The 9,567-nt window shown below is 32.1% G+C and overlaps 1 pseudogene; it reads right to left on the minus strand.

Moving 5' to 3' along the window:
* Nucleotides 1–255: 255 nt before the first annotated feature.
* On the minus strand, nucleotides 256–4,374 carry LOC104223348 (probable L-type lectin-domain containing receptor kinase S.5; annotated as a pseudogene).
* Between the last annotated feature and the right edge of the window lie 5,193 nt (nucleotides 4,375–9,567).

Genomic DNA, 9,567 nt, shown 5'->3' on the forward strand with positions numbered 1-9,567 from the left:
ATATAGTTATAACCTTTTTAAATCATGGTTATAGCAATAACAATAATACAAAACAAAGAAATTTCGACAAAGATGATCTTACATGTCATATTAGGTGTAGAATCGATGGAAATATTATACTATTGAATTCGTATATTATTCCATTGAGTTGGAAAATTTAAAAACTAATTCCACAACTTTTCTTTGGATAACAATAGTTTGCTTAGTTGAACGCAAACTTAATAATTGAAAACTCAAACATCGCATGAAGGGGCAAATGTACAAAAAGAAAAGTTGAAAGAAAACATTACAGGGCAAAAAAAGAAAGCAAAATCATTTTTTCCAGTTGACAGGGGCGGAGCTAGAGCTTCGGACGCGGGTTTGACTGAACCCACTAACTTTGGTCCAAACTCTGTATTTGTCTTTAAAAGTTCATTGAATATATACAAATTATTAATTTAGAACACAGTAACTTAGAAGAAATACAATTTCAAACTCATTAGCTTCAAATCCTGGCTCCGCCTCTGCCTATTGACCTATGTATATATATGCTGCTGGATTTACTTACTTTGATACTCAACATTGTTTCCTGAACTGATCTGAGGAGTTGTGATGGATATTGTATCGACAATACTCGAGTCTACGTCAATTGACACGATAGAAGAAGGCCATACAAATGCCGGCTTGAATGGTGGAACTTTTGGTTGTGGTACTGATCCTGATATAATTTGAACTATAGTCTGTGTTTTAGGCCTTTCACTTGCAATTGGATGAGAACAAGCCAAAGCAAGTAATAACAAACTCTTTACTTCTTCAGCTAAATAATCATCCCCAAGCCTCGTGTCAACAGCTTCGAGGATTCTACCATCGCGATGCAAGTACCAAACCCAATCAACAAATAGTTGAAAGCCATTAACTTTAGTTCCAGGTCACTTGCCACATACTAATTCCAACAACACTGCCCCAAATGCATATACATCAGAATGTTGAGTGGCTTTTCCAGTGAGAAAACACTCTGGTGCAATGTATCCCGTCGTGCCAAGCACGCCCTCTGCCTCAGCATACGAGGTCTTTTCATTGTCAAGTGCTCGTGCCAGGCCAAAATCACCGAGGCGTGCATTGAAGTTGGAGTCGAGCATGATGTTGTTTGCCTTAAGATCACGATGGACCACTTTCTGCTCGAACTCATCGTGCAGATGGTGCAGAGCTGAGGCGACGCCTGAAACAATCTTGTACCTGACTTGCCAGCTGAGTGGCTTTTTATCTGGCCCTGAGAAAAGGTGTTTGTCAAGGCTACCATTTGGCATGTACTCATATACAAGTAGTAGCTTTCCATGCTTGTGGCTCCATCCTGTCACAATAATATGTGATTGTAAGATGCTTAATGGTTGTATTGCTGTTCTCATCAGCTTGAATTATACAGTAATTTGCTTAAAGTAAATATAAAAGTAATTTTTTACACTATCAGTTCACCTGAATAGTAACCATATGTAGCTGTTAGTAATCTTAAAATTAAGGCTGGTTACCTATTACAACTAGGGGAAGCTACGTAATAATTTGCTTGAAAGCAAGTAAAAGTTTGCTGGGAAGTCTAGCAATAAAATGTTTCTAATGTAATGCTAATAGTAACATTAATGCCATTGATGCGGTTTGGCTGAAATTGGTACTTTCCTCAATTCAATTTTACTTGACATTCTTTCCTTTATAGTCGGTTGAAAAAAGAACCATGTATTTTTACACTCATCCGTTTCATATTAAATGAGGTACTTTCCTTTTTAATCTGTTCCAAAATAAAAAATAACACATTTCTAAATTTGGAAATAATTCAACTTTAAACTCTTTCATTTTACCCATTCACCCTTAATGAGAAGCTTTTATAACCACACAAATGTCATGGCCCCACAAACCTTTTACCCCTTAAGCTTTTAAGACCACAAGTTTTAAAAGTCTTCTCCTTTTTTCTTAAACTCTGTGCCGAGTCAAACTATCTCATATAATATGAAACGGAGGGAGTATTAAAAATAATTTAATTTTAAACACTTTATTTTATATTTAATGAAATGATTTTATAATCACACAAATATTATGACAAGATCACAAATTTCACAATTATTTTTCTTTTTTAAACTTCGTGTCGTGAAATAGGTTCTAATCAAATAAAATAGAAGGAGTACAAGAGTATATCTTTCATGCCATTACAGTGTTAAAGAGTTTTACATTATTAGACCACCTAAATGATAGCTATAACTAAATGCCCATAAACTTTGAGATTAGTAAATTGAAAAATATAGCAGGTTAACTGCTAAAACAAGTTAAAAACATTAATAATTTAAAGATTCTTCACATTATTCGTGTTTAAAATTAAATCGTTGATACAATGCTAATGATTTTAAGATTTAGAAATTTAGGACCTACTTTTGAAAAATTTGGACTGGTCTCAATTATGATGTCTTGTCATATTTTGGGATTTTTTACACAAATAGACAGCCTGATCTATTATTTACTTATACATGATTATACACATATTATAAATGAAACATATATATATTATTCATTCCGCTATTTTTAGTTTAAAAGTCAGGTGGGCGGCTATTTTGATTAATTCTTATTATATTTTGAAGCTAAATGTCCTATTCAGTGGCTATGATGTGCTATTATCTTTATATTACCAAAACCTGCCACAATGGTTGACATTGGAATGCAGGTGATTTTAAGAGGAAGCATCCTGTTTGTTAATTTGAAGTATTGGGTCAAAACGATTAAAAAAAAACTCAACGGGTTAAAATGTAACCTAAACTAAAAAATATACAACATCAAATTTGAAAATTGAGAATTATGTAAATGTAAAAGAACACAAGCTAATAGCTTAAGAAAAATATATTTTATATTTTTCTGAAAAGAAAAATGAAATAGGAACAGAGGTTGGGTCATGTTCGACGTGTTGGATCATGACTCGTTTATTGACTTTTACCATTTTGATCCACACAAAACTGACCTAACTCCCCTCTTCTGGACGAATCTATACTCAAAATAAAAGTAGAGAAAAAAAAGTTATCGAGCAATTTGACAAGATGCTTGTGATGAAGACGGTTGATGGGACATGTTCGAGATCATGACTCGTTTATTGACTTTTACAATTTTGACCCACACAAACTGACCTAAATTACCTCATCTGGACAAATCTATACTCAATGAAAAAAAAATTATCGAGCAATTTGACAAGATGTTTATGCCGGAGACGGTTGATGGGTCATGTTGGATGACTTGGATTATGACTTAGTTATTGACTTTTACCATTTTGACCCGCGCAAAACTGACCTAACTTACCTCATCTGGACGAATCTATATTCAAAATAAAAGTAGAGAAAAAAAAAACTTACCGAGCAATTTATGCCGGAGACGGTTGATAATGGTAAGTTCAGCCAAGAAATCATCTTGACCTTTGATACTTTCCCTTGAAAACCACTTCACTGCAATTTCCAAATTTTCACCAACTAAATATCCTTTGTATACAACTCCAAATCCCCCTTCACCTAGCTTATTCTTTTCATCAAAATTATTAGTAGCTTTCTTCAATTCCTTAAACTCAAAATCTCTAGGCATTCCAGGCAAACTCTTAAGTGCACCAAGTATATTTGACTCTGAGTTAGCAGCCTTTTTCTTGTGGTTGTACCCCAAAATTGGTAACAAAATCAAGAATAGAACAAATAATGGAACCCCAACACCTAAACCAATTGTTAAGCATTGATTTTTTTCTTGAAAATACTCAACTGTCAAGTTGATTTTTTCCCACCTTAACACACAATTCAATTGATAAAAATTCCCTGTTGAAGCAGAGAATCCAAAGTATGATTCTTGATTCACAACATCTCTTAAATCAATCATGTGTTAATATTGGATTCTTTGGCCTAGGTGGGGTTGAGCCAGTATACTCAGCTTGTTCTGCTATGTACACATCAAGAACTCTCTTGATACCATCATATTGCACCCAAATATTGTAAAATCTTGCACCCATTGGAGCAAGTTCAATTCCATGTTTGGTTAATCATTCGACCTTTACAGAACTAATAGCCCGTTTGGCCAACCTGCAAAAATCAGCTTATTTTGAGAAATGTTTTTTTTCAAAAGTGCTTTTCTCAAAAGTATTTTTGGGAAGAAACAGTTTGTGTTTGACTAATTAGTTTGAAAAACACTTCTGAGCAGCAATTAGTGTTCGGTCAAGCTTTAAAAAACTACTTCTAAGTGTATTTTTCTCAAAAGTGCTTCTCAAAAAAGTGTTTTTGGAGAGAAACTACTTTTTTCTGCTTCTCCAAAACTGCTTCTGCTTCTTCTCAAAAGCACTTTTTTCCTTCCAAAAACTTGGCCAAACACCTCAATTTTTGGCCAAAAGTAATTTTGGCAAAAAAAAAAAAATACTTTTAGTCAAAAAGAAGTTTGGCCAAATAGGCTATAATACTATGAATATCAATCCCTATATGATTATCATCAGGGTCAAACTCTTGCTTGAATGTATCAAGCTCGACCGCGATAACTTTATTGGTAGATCCACCATCAGTATTAGCATTTGTCAAGCCTAAATGCTGTCCATGGCTGTTGGTTGGCAGCTCTAAATTTGGAGAAATCAAGAAAGTTAAACCTTCAGCTGCAAATTTATTTTCTATCCTGTAAATGTTTATAAGGAATGAAGAGTTGAAAGATGCCACCCTTTTGTTACTATTATCCCACAATTTGAAGGGTTATTTCAAGAGAATTCTTCCTGCATTGTTTAATAAGCTCATATATCCGCCGACTGAATCAGAAGTTACTTGGAGAGCCTGGTTACTGATAACTGCAGGAGGTACTACTTGAAATATGTCATGGTATGTTTCGTCGAACGGTCCATATTGCTTGTCGAATTTGTTTAGCTTGGCTTGAGATATGGACTGAAGACAGCAAAGAAAGATGAAGATGGTGTTGAGTTTTGGTGTCAATAATCTCATTTTTTCATGTAGTGAACAGAACTATCACTACTAGAAATCCGGTAAAAAACGACCACAAAAAGCGACCAAAGTTGGTCGCTTATAGGCCTAAAAGCGACCAAAAAGCGATCAAACATGTCTGGTCGCAATATTGCTGGTCCCTTTATTTTAGGGACCAAAGTGGTTTCTAAGGTAAAAGGACTAAATATTCTGATTTTGACTTTAGTGACCAACTTTGTTCGCTATATTAATTTAATAATATAAATTTGGCGACCAAAGTTGGTCTCTACATATGAAATACGTTGTTTTTAATTTATCATTAATCATTAGAAAGCGACCAACTTTGGTCTCTAATCCAAATATTATATTTTAAAATCTGGACAATAGAGACCAAAGTTGGTCGCTAAATTCAAGAATTTAATTTTTTTTAAAGATAAGCGACCAACATTGGTCGGTATATTTCCAGAAATTATATTTTTTAATAGAAATCTGGGCAGGTAGCGACCAAGGTTGGTCGCTATTGCCCAGAAAATTATTTTTTGTATAGTGAAATGCGATCAAATAGAGACCAAAATTGGTCGCTTTTCTTGGTATATTTTTGGCAGAAACTGCCTGTTTTGGCAGCTACACCACCTGCCAGCTTACCAAACATCCTAAACAGGCATTTTATGCCAGCAACAACAACAACAACAATTAAAAGCAACAATCAATAGAACTAACACATTAAGCTAACAAAACTAAGTTAACGCTTATTACAAGCCCATTCGAACTAAAAAGAACTAACACAATAGAACTAAATTTTTTTGTCTAGTTCAAAGTATATAAAGTACTCAAGGAGTGTTCTTTCAGCATCCTCGTCCGAAAGTTGGATTGCCTCGCCCGATTCATTAGGTGGTTGACTGCGTATGAATTCCCCCACGTCAGCTGCATGTGAAGCGAACCTATATGAAAAATTATATATATTGAATTAGTATTTCAAAATTTATATAAAAGTAAATCAAAATACTTAATGAAAAGTAAAAAACTTACATGTATATAGTCGAGGCTCGACCCTCCTTTCTGAATCAGTCTCTTTCTTCTTCTTTACAATACGAGTTTCATTGAATAGCTCATCTTGCTTCATTGGCATCATAAAGCTGTCTGGTGGCTTTGGTGATTATCCTCGTGGTACTATTACTCGGGATGAACTTGGATACAGAGAATAACTTGGATACAGTACCTGACAGGGTGTGTCTTTGATCAATTGTTGATCTCTATAGCTACAATGATAATGAGAAGGCAACGACATGTGTTTCAAAATAGTGATGGTATAGGTAGGATTTAACATTTCCTAAGTAGATAAAAGAGGTTATAGAGGAATTCTCTACTTCACTTTCCAAGAGGAAAAGAAGTTTGATTGATAGTGACAACGTTGATAAAGACGGAATGTTTTCCGTTGGTCATGGCAGTTCCCATAAAGCGGGGATCATAAGACTCTATGATGACAAAGATTATAGGAAATTTTGTTCTAAACTTTCTTCCAAGTCTGATCCGTACAAGCTTAATATGATATTGGTGATATTTCTTCGGATTCAGACAATGATTTGACCGACAAAAGTATGAAAATGCTCTTAAAAAGAATTAAAGGTAAAATGTTTTTCTTGGTAGAGAAAGATGATGAAAAGTTTTTACCTTTAATTCTTTTTAAGAGCATTTCTATACTTTTGTCGGTCAAATCATTATCTGAATCCGAAGAAATATCACCAATATCACATTAAGCTTGTACGGATCAGACTTGAAAGATAATTTAGAACAAAACTTCCTATAATCTCTGTTATCATAGAGTCTTATGATCCCCATTCTATGGGAACTGCCATGACCAACGGAACACATTCCGTCTTCATCAACCTTGTCACTCTCAATTAAACTTCTTTTCCTCATAGAAAATGAAGTACAAAATTACTCTATAAGCTCTTCTTTTATCTACTTAGAAAATACTAAATTCCTGCCTACACCATCACTATTTTAAACACATGCCATTGCCTTCTCATCATCATTGTCGCTAATGAGAAGAACAATTAAAGGCACAATTTGTCAGGTACTGTGTCTTAGTTATTCTTGGTAGAAGTTCTATTGCATGTCTAATAACGTCATCAACCTCTTCTAATAATCCTCCGGCAATCTAAAATTCCAAAACATAAACTAAAAGTTCAATTCATATCCTAAACCTTCAATTCATATCCACAAAAGTTCAAGTCATATCCTAAAGGTTCAACTCATATCGTAAAAAGTTCAAGTCATATCGTAAAATTTCAATTTATATCGTACAAGTTCAATTCACAAGAACAAAACCTAAAAACTAAAAGTTCATCAATTCTTATCCTACGAGTTTAAACATAAACTAAAAGTTCAATTTATATCCTAAAGGTTTAATTCATATCCACAAAAGTTCAAGTCATATCCTAAAAATTCTATTTATATCCTAAAAATTCAACTCATATCCTAAAATTTCAATTTATATCCTACAAGTTCAATTCACAAGAACAAAACCTAAAAACTAAAAGTTATATTCATATCCTACGAGTTTAAACATAAACTAAAAGTTCAAGTCATATCCTAAAGGTTCAATACATATGCTAAAGGTTCAATTTATTTCCTAAAAGTTCAACTCATATCCTAAAAGTTTCAATTCATATCCTAAAAAGTTCAAGTCATACATAAAAGCTTCAATTTATATCCTACAAGTTCAATTCACAAGAACAAAACCTAAAAACTAAAAGTTATATTCATATCTTACGAGTTTAAACATAAACTAAAACTTCAAGTCATATCCTAAAGGTTCAATACATATCCTAAAGGTTCAATTTATTTCCTAAAAGTTCAACTCATATCCTAAAAGTTTCAACTCATATCGTAAAAAGTTCAAGTCATACATAAAAGCTTCAATTTATATCGTACAAGTTCAATTCACAAGAACAAAACCTAAAAACTAAAAGTTCATCAATTCTTATCCTACGAGTTTAAACATAAACTAAAAGTTCAATTTATATCCTAACGGTTCAATTCATATCCACAAAAGTTCAAGTCATATCCTAAAATTTCTATTTATATCCTAAAAATTCAACTCATATCCTAAAAGTTTCAATTCATATCCTAAAAATTCAATTCACAAGAACAAAACCTAAAAACTAAAAGTTATATTCATATCCTACGAGTTTAAACATAAACTAAAAGTTCAAGTCATATCCTAAAGGTTCAATACATATGCTAAAGGTTCAATTTATTTCCTAAAAGTTCAACTCATATCCTAAAAGTTTCAATTCATATCCTAAAAAGTTCAAGTCATACATAAAATCTTCAATTTATATCCTACAAGTTCAATTCACAAGAACAAAACCTAAAAACTAAAAGTTATATTCATATCTTACGAGTTTAAACATAAACTAAAACTTCAAGTCATATCCTAAAGGTTCAATACATATCCTAAAGGTTCAATTTATTTCCTAAAAGTTCAACTCATATCCTAAAAGTTTCAACTCATATCGTAAAAAGTTCAAGTCATACATAAAAGCTTCAATTTATATCGTACAAGTTCAATTCACAAGAACAAAACCTAAAAACTAAAAGTTCATCAATTCTTATCCTACGAGTTTAAACATAAACTCAAAGTTCAATTTATATCCTAAAGGTTCAATTTATATCCACAAAAGTTCAAGTCATATCCTAAAATTTCTATTTATATCCTAAAAATTCAACTCATATCCTAAAAGTTTCAATTCATATCCTAAAAATTCAATTCACAAGAACAAAACCTAAAAACTAAAAGTTATATTCATATCCTACGAGTTTAAACATAAACTAAAAGTTCAAGTCATATCCTAAAGGTTCAATACATATGCTAAAGGTTCAATTTATTTCCTAAAAGTTCAACTCATATCCTAAAAGTTTCAATTCATATCCTAAAAAGTTCAAGTCATACATAAAAGCTTCAATTTATATCCTACAAGTTCAATTCACAAGAACAAAACCTAAAAACTAAAAGTTATATTCATATCTTACGAGTTTAAGCATAAACTAAAATTTCAAGTCATATCCTAAAGGTTCAATTTATTTCCCAAAAGTTCAACTCATATCCTAAAAGTTTCAATTCATATCCTAAAAAGTTCAAGTCATACATAAAAGCTTCAATTTATATCGTACAAGTTCAATTCACAAGAACAAAACCTAAAAACTAAAAGTTCATCAATTCTTATCCTACGAGTTTAAACATAAACTAAAAGTTCAATTTATATCCTAAAGGTTCAATTCATATCCACAAAAGTTCAAGTCATATCCTAAAATTTCTATTTATATCCTAAAAATTCAACTCATATCCTAAAAGTTTCAATTTATATCCTACAAGTTCAATTCACAAGAACAAAACCTAAAAACTAAAAGTTATATTCATATCCTACGAGTTTAAACATAAACTAAAAGTTCAAGTCATATCCTAAAGGTTCAATACATATGCTAAAGGTTCAATTTATTTCCTAAAAGTTCAACTCATATCCTAAAAGTTTCAATTCATATCCTAAAAATTCAACTCATATCCTAAAAGCTTCAATTTATATCCTACAAGTTCAATTCACAAGAACAAAACCTAAAAACTAAA

This window comes from Nicotiana sylvestris, chromosome 9 (genome assembly GCF_000393655.2).
Source record: "Nicotiana sylvestris chromosome 9, ASM39365v2, whole genome shotgun sequence".
NCBI classification, from domain to species: Eukaryota; Viridiplantae; Streptophyta; class Magnoliopsida; order Solanales; family Solanaceae; genus Nicotiana; species Nicotiana sylvestris.